This window comes from Pinus tabuliformis, chromosome 4_2 (assembly GCF_031772625.1).
Source record: "Pinus tabuliformis cultivar Carrire ecotype Pingquan chromosome 4_2, CPIR1, whole genome shotgun sequence".
NCBI lineage: Eukaryota > Viridiplantae > Streptophyta > Pinopsida > Pinales > Pinaceae > Pinus > Pinus tabuliformis.
Window position 1 is genome coordinate 731,349,370 of NC_142304.1, and position 16,393 is coordinate 731,365,762.

Here is a 16,393-nt window from a genome sequence, read left to right on the forward strand (position 1 = left end):
TATAAGATTATTGGATCTTTTCCCAAGGAAAACAAAATTATACCTACATGAAAAAACAATGTAATATGATATTAACTTTGAAACTGCATCTCATCGAAGACTAGCACAAGACATGTTCTAGTACTAAGCTATGCAAAATTAGATGTTTATTCTTTTTCACATGTAACGTAGAACCCCACCCTCAGGCCACCCATCCTCTAGACAATGAACAAGAAAGGGATAATCCTCACAGACCATAAAGAGTCTCAATCAACCACTGGCTCACGAAGAGTGACCACATCATAAATATTGAAAATGGTTGAGGCAAATAACAATTTCTTCTTAACAACTCTAGATAGATTCAACTCATAGGATGAATTGATTATTATATTAGACCACAATCATAATAACTGGTGAAAATCCCCAAAATTTCCTATATAAGTTAGTTATAAAAACAATCTCCAACCAATAAACCTCAATCCTAAAGGAGAATGGAATTCTTTATTTCAAAAAAAAATTAAAAAAATATCGTTGCAAAGAGAGGGAAATCACCATGGAATATGATGGTGATTCAAAGATGAATAGTTGATTCTTGTGAGTGAGTTTGAGTTAGTTATATTTTTGGATATTCTATTATTTATAAACATATACTTTAATTATATGTAACTAAATAATAAAGATTGAACAAGAATACTAAATTAAAAATATTGGAATTATACATTATATAGATTATTTAATAAACATAAATTATTATTATTATTATTATTATTTTTTTTTTTTTTCGAATGGGCCAATTTGATATAATTAATTAAATAATATATTAAAGTTTACCTTTGGACCTTAGCTTTAAACAAGTAATATTAAATTAATACACAATGTACCTATATTCTATTATTAATAAACATATACTTTAATTATGTATTTACCTAATATAACTAAATAATAAGGATTCAACAAGAATACTAATTTATAAATATTGGAATTATATATTATATAGATTATTTAATAAACATAAATTATTTTTGAATGGGCCAATTTGATTTAATTAATTAAAATAAGATATTAGAGTTTACCTTTGGACCATTAGCTTTAAACAATTAATATTAAATTAATACACAATTATTAATTAACATATACTTTAATTATGTATTTACCTAAATAATAAAGATTTAACAAGAATACTAATTTAATAATATTGGAATTATCAATTACATAGATGATTTAATTATTATTTTTATTTTCCAATGGGCCCTTTGATATAATTAATTAAAATATTATATTAGAGTTTACCTTTAGACTTCTAGCTTTATACAATTATTATTAAATTAATACACAATTTACCTAATGTAACAAAATTTCTTAGAAAAGTAATAATTTAATACTAAATAACATTGGAATGATATTATTTAATTAAATATGAACGATTATACATGACCATTATATTTAAGAATAGATTGTATAAATACTATATTATTCATACTCAAAATTAACAAAGAAACCCTCTTAGTATATAAGCTAATAAAAATAGATTATAGGTTTTAGCGATTTTAAAAATATAATTAGTGGTTTAACTAAGACCTTTGGTCAAAATTAGCTGTTGGCATTATAGCCGTTGGGATCTCTGCACACTCTATTTAAGCCAGCTTAGCCAGATTGGTCTTCAACTTGTCCTGACGATGAACCACACTGGTTGGTTCGAAACGCGTCGACAAAAGATTGATTATGTGATTTTGCCGAAGATTATCTAAACAATGTTATGGATCACAGAAGTCTAAATTCCTTAACACTAGGCTCAGTATGTGCTCGGTATATTTGTTGTGAATGTTCTATGTTGAAATCAAGTGAGAAATTATGGATTATATGATTAACTTTATAGAATTACCAAAATGTTGGGTAAGATCTGCCCAAAACATAGTTTTTAGACTTCAAACTTTCCCAAAAAAAGTTAAAGTAATTAATGAAATTTCACAAAATAGTAATTACATGGATTTGGAAGAGAGGATTAACAGGTGGAAACTCTAGGCCTCGAACAAAATATCCATTTGATCTAGATGACATCACTATGAGTAAAAACTCTCGATGTCATCGACATTGTATTTGAATCACATATGCACAATCAATAGGTTATTGGTGCATGCTTTAAATTAGAAGACAATTTAGAAAAAAAATTACATATCAGCCTGGTTCAACTAAGAAATGTCATCAATTGATAAAGTGATAAAATTGAAGGAACTCAAAATTTGTAACCTATAGATATGATTATATGAAGTTTAAACCTTGAAATTACAGTGACTTCGTAGCTAATTTCGAAATTATGGGTCTTCAAACATTTACATCAACTTACAAAATATGACATCATGATTGTAACTTCACAAAATACATATTGGGTTTTTCCTGGACATCTGCATTGAATAAAGAATTATGGATCTCCAAAGGAAATCCAGGTAACTAGTGGAGTAGTAGTGACTAAAGATGACACGGGTATTGTAATCTTTAGTTGTGCTCTAAATGGCCTATACATTAATAACAAAATGGAGAACAAGATTTTTCAAATAGAAAACAAATTATTGGAATCTTCTGAGTTTAATAGAAGAATGGAAGGATTTCATTTTTTTTCGTGAAATAAGTACAAAGGCATTGCGAGGAATGTAAAAATTGTTGGAGATAGAATGTTTAATCAATTAGTTAAAATATAGAGAGAGTTATCTAACGCAGTTAAAATAGATAGAGAGCTATCTAAGGTTAGTGTTGTTACCTTTTAGGATAGGGCTAAGGCTCTGAACTCAGCTACTTGAATTGCTACAAAATTTGTGGGCTTTTCCCTTGTTATCATCATGGATCTTTTGGATGAACAAAATACACATTATTCTGAAGGATAGAACGAATAAAGTCGGCCAATAAAATTTTTGTTTATTTTTTTCAAAATAGCTCAGTCAAAGCGATTGTTTGTCAAGACTTTGTTTTCATGTTGGCAATTAGATCAGGGAATAAAGTTTTACAAGTTGTTGGGAGTTTTGTTTTTAGCGAAATTGATCTACAATGAATAAGACATTTGGATCTAGAAGAAAAATACTTCACAATAGACACATTACAATGTAAAATGAATGTTAAGGGACAGCTATCTATGGAAATGTAACTACCTTTTTCATATCAATAAAAGATGTTCGGTTTATTCAGGTTGAAGAAAAATAAAACATAAAATCAAAATAATAGTATCTATCTTTGAGTTTGGAGTTGACATAGACGAAGAAACCTTTCGAAGGAGGAAATCCAATCTAGCACATCTAAACACATAAGTGAGAAAAATTAACCATGTGACAGTTTATGCAATCATAAACTTAATACATGGTCAAGGATTTTAACTTATATTTTTCTGCGATCAATAGGTTGATTTTCATGGAAACTTTATAGGCTCGTTGTCTTCTCACCCACTGACACCCTTGGTATCACTTCATCATTTAGATGCAATGGCACCCATATTCCCTAATATGAATCAAACATAGGCTTTTGGACATCTCTTTGAGGCAGTGAACGATGATTCTAGTAGGATTCTTCAACATAATATTTTCTATGATAGATTGTGGTAGGGGTCATTGTATGTGTCATGGGGCTACATCTGAAATTTTTTTGATAGCCTCAAATTCCCAGGTGAACACAAATCTCCTTAGTAGATTTTCATGCATTGGAGGAAAGCTATGACAGATCAGCTTATGTTCAACACCTGCAATAAGAAACTTAATACATGGTCAAGGATTTTGACTTATATTTTTCTGCAATCAATAGGTTGATTTTCATGGAAACTTGTTAGGATGGTTTTCTGCTCACTCACTAACACCATTCGTATCACTTCGTCATTTAGATGCGATGAAACCCATATTCCCTAATATGAATAAAACACAGGCCTTTGGACATCTCTCTAAGGCAGTGAAGGCCGATACTAGTAGGATTCTTCAACATACTATATGCTATGATAGATTTCACCAGGGCTACACTGCATATGTTTTTGATAACATACAATTCTCGCATGAACTCGAATCTCCTCAGAAGAATTTCATGCATTGGAGGAAAACTTTGACAAATCATTTTATTTTCAACAATCGTAATGTTTCCATAAATCCTTTCTTAAGGCCTGTTGTCTTATTTTTGGAAAGTGTTAGCACTTGATCAAAGGGAATCACCACTACCTATACAAGAAAAACTGGGCCTAGTTTCCAACTTGGTAAATGTGCATTGTAGGCTCTCCAATAGATCAGAGCTCTATCACCGAAGTCACAACTAAACTGGAAGCAAGTATGTGAACTTTTACATCCTTTTATCTATCTTAACTTTTGACTTGAGTGAGTATATTAGGAAATTTCTACTCTTTTTTATACTAATTAAGAAAAATTGGATCTGTGTTTTCTGTCTCCAAGGAGACATTGCTGTGATGTTCTACCATATTTTGTTAACAACAGCCTGGAGATTGTGATGAGAAGCTATTTGAATGGGGAAGCCATATATCCATAGTGAAAAATAAGATTGTAATTCTTATGGATGAATGTTGATGTATTATATGGATTGTTCTTAATTATCAAGACATGGATTTCTTTGGAGAACAAAGAAAAATAGTTGAGCAACATTGCATCTCTTCGGTGGTCAAAAGCCTAAACGAATATGAATTATGTTCATTTCATCTGAAAAAATGTTTTAGCTCCTCTTATGGCTTAACTCTTTTATCCTTTAGTTGAGTTAGAACTTATAGGGTTCAAAATAAACAATTCTTGTATGGATATAAAGCATTAGTCTCTATCTGGCTTTTGTTATTGCAAGACATGTTTTGACAAACAAACTAGCTACGACCTAAACAAGATATATTCTATTTTTAATATATGTGTTTACCTTTCCTAGTTATCATACTGATGCGACCTTCTTGTCAACATTTTTCCATAGTTACTAGTCCTTTGTTACCCTTGTTTGTCATATAAATGATCAGTTTGTTGAGGATGAATGAAGGAAATATTTTTCAACTTACTCTTGCTTTATTTGGGTAGTATGTTTTATGGATATTGGATGCTATCTCATCAAGTGACATGGGCTGTAGGAAATATCCATATTTTCAATTCCATCTTCAGAGCATGTAGGTGAGGGCCATATCATGATACTTTAAAAAGGACCTTCCAAATTTTATCTACCCTCTTGGTGAGAAATTTATGAGATTTTGGGGATGAAAAGATCTCATAAATATTTTAGAATCATACTCATCCAACTATTTTCTAGGAGGATAAATGTTCAGTTGAATTTAACAAAACTCAAATTCGCATTTATGTATCTAGTGGGAGGGGTTTCGCTGAAAAAAGAAAACTCTAAACATAGTTAGAGAAACTAAGAGAATATATGTTGGGGCCAGCGATTTTCGATTATTATAATTCCCTAGTCTCATAATAGAGGAATATCAACCAATGAATAAGAATAAGGTGAGGGACAAAGAGGTCTCCTAGTATTGAACATAAAATCAAAATAACAGCACAAATGTTTTACTAAATCAACAATGGACTTAAAACATTTAGATATGTTATTCAAAATCCTGATTAACTCAAACATAGAAAATTTTAGTGGCGAAATGTTCGCCCTTTGGCAAAATTAAGGGGTTTTAAATTTTTAGTGGGCGAATATTTTGTATCATAGTACTTTTTTACAAATCACCTCAAATAGCCCACCTTATTTTAAGGGAGAGGGTAAAAAAGGTAAATTTATCCCTTGAAATTAGGAGTTACAACCTTCCATTCACCCATTTCCAAGAAAAGGTTTTATTTAAGTGAATCCTATGGGCCAAAGGCCCAAATACCATATTTATAAAACAGGTATGGTAAATTAATAAAAATATAAATAAATGAGAGGTATGGTAAATAAATAAAAGATTTTTATATTTACTCCATAAGTCACCTTATATACATGCAAGGGTGTAAACAAATAAAAATATAAGTGGAGGTATGGTAAATAAATAAAACGTCTTTTTATACTTACTCAAAAGGTATGGTAAATAAATAAAAATATAAATAAACTAGATGCATGGTAAATAAATAAAACCTCTTTTTATATTTAGTCCATAACCCTGGTTCTATTTATGAAGGCTGAAGAAAGAGGTTTTATTTAAGTGAATCCTATGGGCCAAATTCCATATTTGTAAAAGAGGTATGGTAAATTAATAAAAATATAAATAAACGAGAGGTATGGTAAACAAATAAAACATTTTTTTTATATTTACTCCATAAGTCACCTTATATTTAAGGACACTGAAAAAATGTGTTATATTTAGGTGAAACCTATGGGAAAAATACTATGGGACAAATACCATGGACTATATTGTTATTAATACCATGCAAAAAAACATTATTAACCCTAATATTAGTATTAATAAAAATAAAAATGGCACATGGTATTGACCCATGGTATTCACCAAAATGGCACATGGTATTGACCCATGGTATTCACCTGGAATGTAGCCTATTTGAATGGGGGAATTAAACCATCATAGATCCATGTTTACTTTGGATCTATTTAAATGGGGGAAATAAACCAGCATAGATCCATCTTTACTCTAGATCTACTAACTCCGGAGAGGTATCAAATGTCATGATATGCAAAATAGCATAGAGTGAAAAAATATTTGATCCGATCAAGAGTAAAAATGGATGTTGTAATTTAATGTATGTTAAACATTTTATCTTGGTTAAAATAAAAAATAAAATAAAAATCAACTATTAATTTTATTAATTTTTATAAATTACTACTAGTAATTTTTAAGCTCCAGGTTTATGATAACCCATGGTGTTGACCCATGGTAATACCATGGTATTCATGTGAGCATAGACTATTTAAAGGGGAAATTCTATCATCTTAGATCCATCTTAATTCTGGGTCTACCAAGTGCTCAGAGGGATAAATAAATTTCATCCCCCTAAGAGTGGTAGATGTGGATTTAAGATGGATATAGGTTGGTTTTTATGATAATGAAGATATTAAATAGACTTAGGAAATTATATTGTAAAAACATCTTAAGGTGAATGGTTAAAGCATAGACATTGGACAAGTATATTTGTATACTTTTGTTTTAAACTGAAACAAATCCAGGGCTAAAAGGAATGGATTGATTGCACTAATCATCCTTCTATAACTTTCCAACATATGCTGGAGTAAACAGATTGTAATTTGGGTAATTTTTCTAATTGCAAACAGGAACATACTTGTGTATTGGCACGGTGGTTATGAGGTCCCTAGAAGTGATGAATTTGAATTTTTCTTGGTTTTATATATATTATTAGGTTTTTTCTCATGCTTTCTGTGAATGGCATAGGTGAATTTTATCCTACACCCACTAGGTTATCTTCGGTAATTTTGATTTCAAAAGATATTTTAAAGAAATTCAATGATTTCATTTGTGTATTCAATAAACACAAGATTTTATAATTGATTAAAATATTCGCCATGACTGGTGAGAGATTCGCCAAAAAATTATATATACATATCATATTATTGATAAAATCGCCTTCCATTTTTCTTATATACCATGGAGATTTGCCCATTTATTATACATGTAAATTTAGGGGGGGTTCTTAATATTTTCCCTGAACTCAAATAAAACAAAATTTTGATGTGAGTGAATATCATACTCAGGATATAAATGATCACAAAAGAAGAAACCCCTGCCACCGCAAAAGAGACCTTGACATTCATCGCTCTATGTTTTATGAGGGCCAAGTCTAGCAAACTTATCCCCACACCACCAAGAAAGAACGTAAACCCCGAAAATAATATATTTCTAGTTCACTCTTCTAGAGAGAATGACCACTGATTTTACATTCCCTGTGACAGGATCCTGTGTGCTCTCGATTCCCAGTAGCTTGACCATGATATCATAGACGAAGCCAGAGACCAGCAAGAAATAGGTGGCTAAGATGAGGAGAAGACAGTCATGGTTGAGGCCTTCAGGGGCATGCGGGGTACTCTGAGAGCACTGTAAGGAAGCTTCAAGATGAAAATCAAGAGATCCATTGAAGATGATGTTCTAAGTCTTCGCTTGATTATGCCAAGCTTTGGGAGGAACCTTTGTTGACATTTTTCTAGGGAAAAGATTTTGCTCATAGATGAAATTTAGAGTGACAGAATTAAGTATGAGGGTTTAAGCTTTTGGTTGAGGAAATTATTTTTTCCTTCTGTCACTTGGGTTTTCATGTAACACTAAGCTATTAGTTAATTGTCCTTTTAGGGTGGGTTAGCTGAAGCCATGTTGCCCAAATAATGAATCTGCTACTAAAACACACAAGGAAAAAATTCATCCAATAATGTATATTAACTGAATTTTATTAAGTTTTAATTAAAAACTATCGAAGAAGATGATCCATTTTATTAAATTTTTATCTACAATAAATATATACAAATTGAAAAAGTTCATCCTCTTAGAAGTATGACATACTTTTCATTTACTTAGTATATGACATATTTTTCATTTACTTAGTATGACTTAAGGTTGCTTTTTTATTTAATTAAGAGACTCAAAACCCCATTGAAATTTTGCTGAAAACATTATTGGAATTTTGATAATAGCTAAACTATATCCAATGTTATGACTTCCACTAGAATTTTCAAGGAATCAATTGACACCAAGACTTTCACTTAATCTTGGATAAACCAATATCACTTGATTTCCACTAAAATCTTTTACAAACCAATCATTGGCTATTATTCATTTCAATTAAATGTTATTGCGTACCTAAATTAGCATATAAGTGCTTGGCTTCCATGGTAGTGGTTTAATCTTACATACATGTTAGCTAACCCTAATAATATTATATTGAACAAGTTCATAAATTGATTCAATTGATCTCATTTTTATGTTAATAATTCAATCACCTAAATATTGGTGGTGAGATTGAAAATGGGGTTGTTTTATAATGTTCATGAAACATGAACCTAATATGTATTACATGTGGCTTAATTTTAACCTTATCATTCAGGGTTATTTGAACAAACTATTATGTCTAAAGAAAAAACCTAGGTCTCCCTTTGGTGAACCCTATGAAAGTTGATGGTAGGGCCATAGAGAGTCCTTTTTGTATGATCGTTAATGATCGGGGATATAATTGTAAATAGAATATTAATATACTTGATGAGTTAAAACCCTAAAACATGTGTTCTAGTTTTGTTCCTTGGCCAAATCTACATGGGCCTGGGAAAATTCTTTGTGTTGCCAATTACCCTTGCTAATATTAGATGGCATGCAATATTGTTAGGAAAACATCTTCCTTAGGCCACAAAGTTTCATTCCTCATGGATTGCTGTTCATGTGAAACTGTTTTTCTTTTTGTGAACAAAATGCAATGAAATCTTATTTTATGATAAAGAGCCTTCATAAACTTTATTATGGTATGATAGCACATTGATTTGTGTGAACCTACTCTTTCAGATTATAATGAAAGTGCAAAGGATTTGGATAAAAGGGGGGTATTTATGGAAACTACTATAATTGTAGGGTGTTTTCCCTTGCAACACTAGTAAGGAGCCCCTTGGCCCTTTCACCACCTAGAAAAACTTTTGTTAATGTGGTGATAATAGGTCATGTCACATGGTCAGTGGAAATATTTGTTAAAGGAGGGGACACAAACACAACTACCCTCCTTCTTCGATGAATAATAACAAATTCTTGAGTATTGTGTCAAGCTTTCTTTTAGGCATTAAATACTCTCAAGAGATGATTCTTTGCTTACTCTTGGAGTCTAATCGAAGGGGTAAGACACATAATTTAGTTGGAATGTTAGTGTAAGACATACATCTAACATCTAGTGGATTAAAATGTTTTAGGAATAACCCAAGTAATTATTGGGAAACCCAATTATACGAGGAACAACATCATTAACATTTATAGCACTTGTTATTAGACAAATAAGATATAAGTAGAGTTGTTAAACATTAAGAAATTGGTTGATATAGATATTATTAATGTAATTTATTGAGAAGGAGAATAAGAGGGTTGTTGCTTAAAATAATTCTAACTCCATTTTTGATAGTGTCAAACATTCCAAACTATTCCTATGTACCATGGAACTCATAATCCAAAATAGATCATGATATATTTTGTTACATATCTTGATACTTTCTAGGTGGAAAAATTGGAGGAATTGGCTTATAGGGCCCACTTTAGAGTTAGGTTCCACATTATTGATTTGGGGTCTTGTAGATTCAATTTGGAGCCCATTTTTCTTTCATACCTCCATCCCTTTTATGTTACTCTACACACTGGAAGCTTTCCAACTCTGTGAAAATCACCCCAAATGAAGTTCATATGTGAAAGTTACGCCTCTTGTAAGTTGACCTACCTTATTGACCACCATGGCACTAAGTGGATGCCATGTAAACCCACATTACTCACACATGTGGGGTGGTTACAAAATATAAACACTATTTGAGGTTTGAACCATGCAAAAACCCTAACATTGATGTTGAATGACTACAAGTTGTGTTGTACTAGGTTACTAGGAAAGAAAGGGGCTCCATTATTTTGGCATTATTATTATTCCATAGTTGAGCATGGCATCAAAGAATCGGATATTGAGCATAACAGAGGAGGTAGAATATTTTTGTAGTAACCTTTCATGCCACAATGTCCATGCCCACTCCATAGTTAGTGCCCCTTTCTTTCTACTTGTATTTCATAATTGAAAAAGAGAGACTAGAGTATATGCCTCACCCTCTAGCTAGGCTTTCTCTCATATTAGGTTTCCCAAGTAATATATTCTATTGATTTGTTTGGATGGTTTGTTTATTTGATCGTTTATTCCATTTTTATTTCAAATATATCCATAATTTGGAGTGCTACATTGGTAATATTTAATCTAAGATCTAAGATAATAAACAACATAATAAAATATTTCAAAACATTGTAAGAACTAGTGTGACAAACTATTCCAATAGAATATCCACAACAACTTAAAGATCAATGAAATTGTTCTTATTAATTTTCAATCATTGGATTGACAAACGGATAATAAGACCTATAGTGTCCTACCTATGAGCACTCTCCAGTGAAAGGCTTATTATATTGTGTAATGTGGTGTGTGGATGTTATTATGTTTGGTTATCTATTGTTTTCTTGGTATTTTGATTATGAACCAATGTAATAAATAACATGAAGCATATGTACAATAGTTGTTGAATAGATGAAGAATATATATTGTTTATGCATTGGGAAATTTTGACTTGTTCATTAGAACATGTTTAGGGTCCCACACTAACTCCCCTAATTAGGAGAATAGACTATCACTTAATGTATTAGGGTAATATTTATTGAATAATTCCCATGAGGTAATAGAGTGTCAAATCAATAATTGTAAGTGGTCTCATTGAAGAAGGTCCACTAGTTAGTGGTTGAGGCCTCACTAAGAGAATTCCACTAAGTGGTCAGGGTTTTGGTCAATTAGAAAGTATATATATTAGTAGAAGCTATGTAAGAAATTTCCATGTGAATGTTATTGTATTTGGAGATCTGCTTATGTTTGGGGTTGCCCCCTCTAGGAGGAAATTGAACATTTCACTCAATTTTGAATATTAATAAAGGTTTTCTTACTATTTTTATCTCCAATTTTTTTTTTTGTTTACTTACTTCTTGCAATTAAATTTATGTACATTTTTCTCTAACTATTATATTCCAACAAACAAGGAACACCACAAGTGGTATCATAGCACTTTGTTATGCTAGCGTGCACTCTTAGTTTAGAGAAAAAAAATACCAAGGATGTGTTTTGATGTCTCTAAATATCAAGGTGTTGTTTTTTAATAGGTAAATTGGTGGTTGGGGAAATACACATAAAAAATACAAGTGACATGACTTGGTTGGACACCTTTCTAGCCTCTATTAGTACCCTTTTGCATAGTATGATATCAGAAAATGCTTGTATATGAAGTTGTACTATGCATATCCTCAGGGAAATTGGAAGCCCCCTAGGAATACTTGAAACCAACATAACACAATAATATCATCCATCTTGTTTGCATCACATAGTTGGACACCCTTTTAAATTTTCTTGGTGTGCCTTGAAGTAGTATTCCATCGAACAACACTTGTATATAGAGTTGTCTTCTGCATGTCATTAAGTATAGTGGAAGACCCTGAAGAGCACTTGAAACTCACATAAGATAATCCTATCAACCATATTATTATAATACATCGAGAAAAACATCCGAGGAGATCAATATTTCATACCAAGAAATTGAGTAGTACAACCGAGGGTACTATTTTTCCTCCTTAGTTAGTGCCATGGAAGATTTGACCAAATATTATTATTACAAAGTATTTGGTATATCAAAGAGCTATAAGTTGAGGCTTTTCTTCTTGTAAGATCCTACAAACCATATATTATACTTACAAACCTTAGCCTCTATAACAAAAGCAACAAAGTTCCTACATAATTTACAATGTCATGAATTTGAGAATTCCACCAATTCGATGACACTCCAAACACATTTCGAGAAAAAGAAGTACCTAGCTCAAAACACTCCATGTGTGGCATTGATAATCATGGTGTCACTCTTGTAAATAATTTTTGGCGGACTCACCAATATAATTTATTTTGATCCCTCTCCACAGATTTCTCTCAGGGCATTGATTATGTTGGGCTATATGTTACACAATCTTTCTAGTGGCCCGGTGGTCCCATGACACACTCTTAAAACATATCATACATATATGACACAATGTAAATGGTTCGGTCCCTATCATATTACATTAAAACTCTCACCGAGTCACTCAGCACACCATAGACCAACATGCCTTCCCTCACTGTGCAAGTTGGCATTTATTTTGAGAAGATTAGGAGTTGGAGGGTAAGCATGATGAGGGTGTCGTTTTCACAAGATGAGTCTCTCATAAGGATAAGAACTTTAATGAGAAAGAAAAACACAACATTAACCACTCACTTCTTACCTTTACCACACCATAAAACAAACCCTAAAAATGTCATTCCTAAAATCTCTTGTGTAGTTTACTAATTTCATTCAAGAAAAATCTCACAATTACTTATGTCAATAATGGTGTGATCATTTTTTTATTCTCTTAAAGTAACTCTTTCTAGAGATGCACCCCAATAATCGAGTCAAAATGAATGGAAATGAATGAAAACGAGGGTGTGTTGAGGACTGTCAGTGAGTGCTAGGCATGCCAAGGAGGGAGTGACAAGGCATGTTAGGCAGTGCTAAGGCATGTTATGGAATGCTAGGGCATGTCAAGAAGTATGAGGGTTTTCTAACATTTTTTAGATAGTTCCAAGGCATGTTAGGGAATGCTAGGGCATGTTAAGAAGTTTACTAACATGTGCCAGATAGTTCCAAGGCATGCCAATGCATTCCAAGCGTGCCAAGACATTCCATGTTCTAAGGCATGATAAGATGTGCCAGGTGCTACGGTATGTGAATGTGTGTCAACGAATGTCAGGAAAAAAAGAAGGAACACCAAGTTAAAATGCAAAGAAATAAACACATAATAGGGTTAATAAGTTAGCACCTTACCTTTTCAAGAGGGACATTCTAGGCATACCAACGCTAGTGCTAATACATGCCAAGGGTCAATTGTTAGTGTGTCTTAAGTGTAAAATCATCATCTATTACTTTTCTCTTAATTGTGAATAATTGATCTCAAATAAATTTTATCTTAAACCATGCGAAGGCATTCCAGGGTATCCCAACGCATGCCAAAAATTGTCAGGTTCCACCAAGTTCCAAGATCCAATATTTGTCAGGGAGTTATAGGGCATGCTATGGAGTGGATAGGGCATGTTAGGGGGTGAGAAGGTGTACTAGAGATTTTCATTGCATGTTAGGGAGTTCTAGCTAAACACAAGGGAGCACTATGTCAAAAAGCATAGAAATGAATGAATAAGAGTGTGGTATAGGGAGTGTCAATGAGTTCCAGGTGTCGTAAGGAGTGAGTGACAAGGTATCCTAGGTAGTACCAAGGAATGCTAGAGTGCGAGGGTGACATTCCAAGATGTGCTAGGTGCCAGGATGTGCCAATGCATGCTAGGGAGTGTTAGGGAGTGCCATAGAAACATAAGGGATAACTAGCTCAAAATGCATTGAAATGAACCACACTCATGGATTCGAAACGCGTTGACAAATAAAATATGATGTGATTTTAGGTGAAGACTACTCTCGTAAACTTGATATGGATCACAGAATCCTCGATTCAACGAGTTCTAAGTGTGTCAAGTATTGAGTGTACTAAGAGAAGTTCAAAATAGGAATGATAAGAGGCTAGTCTATGGTTTCAATAAGGAGCTAGACATAGTAGTTTCAAATAAAGGGAGACTTTGCATTGGACACAACATTGTTTTTTTAATGATTTGGTTGGTTTTTCAAGTCATGAAAAATGGTAAGGCTATATATAAGGGAATGATAAATAGGGAGTGCGAAGGTGTGCTAGGGAATCCCTTGAAGTGATAACAAATGCTAGATAGTTAAAAGGCATGTTAGGCATGCTAAGTCATGCCAATTACTAAGGCATGTCAAGATGTACCAGGGTGTGCCAACATGTTCCAGGGATGGTTAGGGAGTGTCAGAGAAACACAAGGGACAACTAGGTCAAAATTAATGGAAATTAACGAATAAGAGTGTGTGATAAAGAGTGTCATTGAGTTCTAGGTGTGGTAAGGAGGGAGTGACAAGGTATCCTAGGTAATACCAAGGAATGCTAGAGTGCCAGGTCAACATGCCAAGATGTGCCAAGTGCGAGGATGTGCCAATGCATGCTAGGTAGTGTTAGGGAGTGCCATAGAAACATAAGGGATAACTAGTTTAAAACATGGAAATGAATGAATAAGAGTGTCTGATAGGGAGTGTCAACGAGTTCTGCTTGTGCTAAGGTGGGAGTGACAATTTTATATGCTAGGCAGTGATAAGACATGGCAGAGTGACAAGGCATGTCAAGAATTCATAGGGTCTGCTAGGGAGTGTCAAAGCATGGAAAGGAATACAACATATGCTAACAGATGCCACATCCAAGGTATTGTTAGACATGCTAGGTGCTATGGCATGTCAAGATGTAAACTATGTTGCTTGGTTGTTTTATGGCCACGGTTAGGCATGAGCCTTGACTTGATAACTTGTTAAGTGGGATGAGTTTAGATTGAACATGAGTGGCCTAAGATGAGTTATATGTAGCTCTTAGTGTTTGAAATTGGTAAGCCAACACTCCCCATATGTTTCACAACATCGACTGACCACCTCTTGTGGACACTTATCTTTCGTGATGCAATCGTTGACTAACACCTATGGGTTTTGGTCTAATGACAACAATGATTCCCAACAAGTGGTACCAGACTATAGGTCACGAGTTTGATACACACCCGAATTGTGTTGTGGTGGAGATTGTTGGAGATTGGATACACCAATTCTTCCCATGTGTTTCGTGACATAGACTAACCACTTCTTGTGGATCCTTATCTCTAGTGATGTGATCATTGACTAATGCCTATAGTTTTTGGTCTAAAGACAATCGTGATTCCCAACACTTAGGTGAACAAAGCATAGTCTAGTTGTAGTAATGCTAACTTAGCCAAGTTGTTGTAGCCGAGGAAGGACTTGGTTGGGTTCCCAAGTCCCAAAAAAAGTAAGGGTAGTTATGAGGGCATGATAGCTAAGGAGTGTCAAGGCGTGATACAAAATGAAAAGGCATGCTAACACACGTTGAACAGTGTCAATGCATATTGATGAGTTTTAGAGAGTGCCAAGGAATCACAAGGGATAACTAGATCAAAATGCATGGAAATGAATGAATAAGAGTGTGCATGAAGGAGTGTAAGCGAATTCTAGGTGTCCCAAGAATGAAGTGTGTTAGGAGAAGTTCATAATAGGACTTGCAGGAGGTGAGCCTATGGTTGTGATAAGGGGCTAGATAAAGTAGTTTCAAATAAAGGAACATTTTGGGTTGGGAATAATATTGTTTTTCCAATTACTTGGTTAGGTTCCCAAGCCACAAAAAAAGTAAGTCTCTTTTCCCATCTAGATAAAATAATAAAAAACTTATGGGTGGTTAAATTTTTAATATCTATTCTATAGAGGGTCACTGGTACATCATCTCTAAACTGACATCAATATGTTAAAGTGAAAATTTTCGATAAACATATGGATCCGTATGTATTGTGGGCCTACCCTTATTGTTTCCCACTTATTTCTCCCAACATGGCTTGTTTGAGCATTAGCGAGGAAAATTTTCTGGATCAAGATATACCTAACCATAGAGTTATCTTTTCATGGGTTTGTATAGGTACTATGGATGAATAACCTATGGATGCATGGGATAGAATGAAATTCATGTAAGATTAATTTGTCTCTTTTTAATTTATATATATTTAAAAAAAAAGTTGAAATTTTAATGTAAATAATAAAA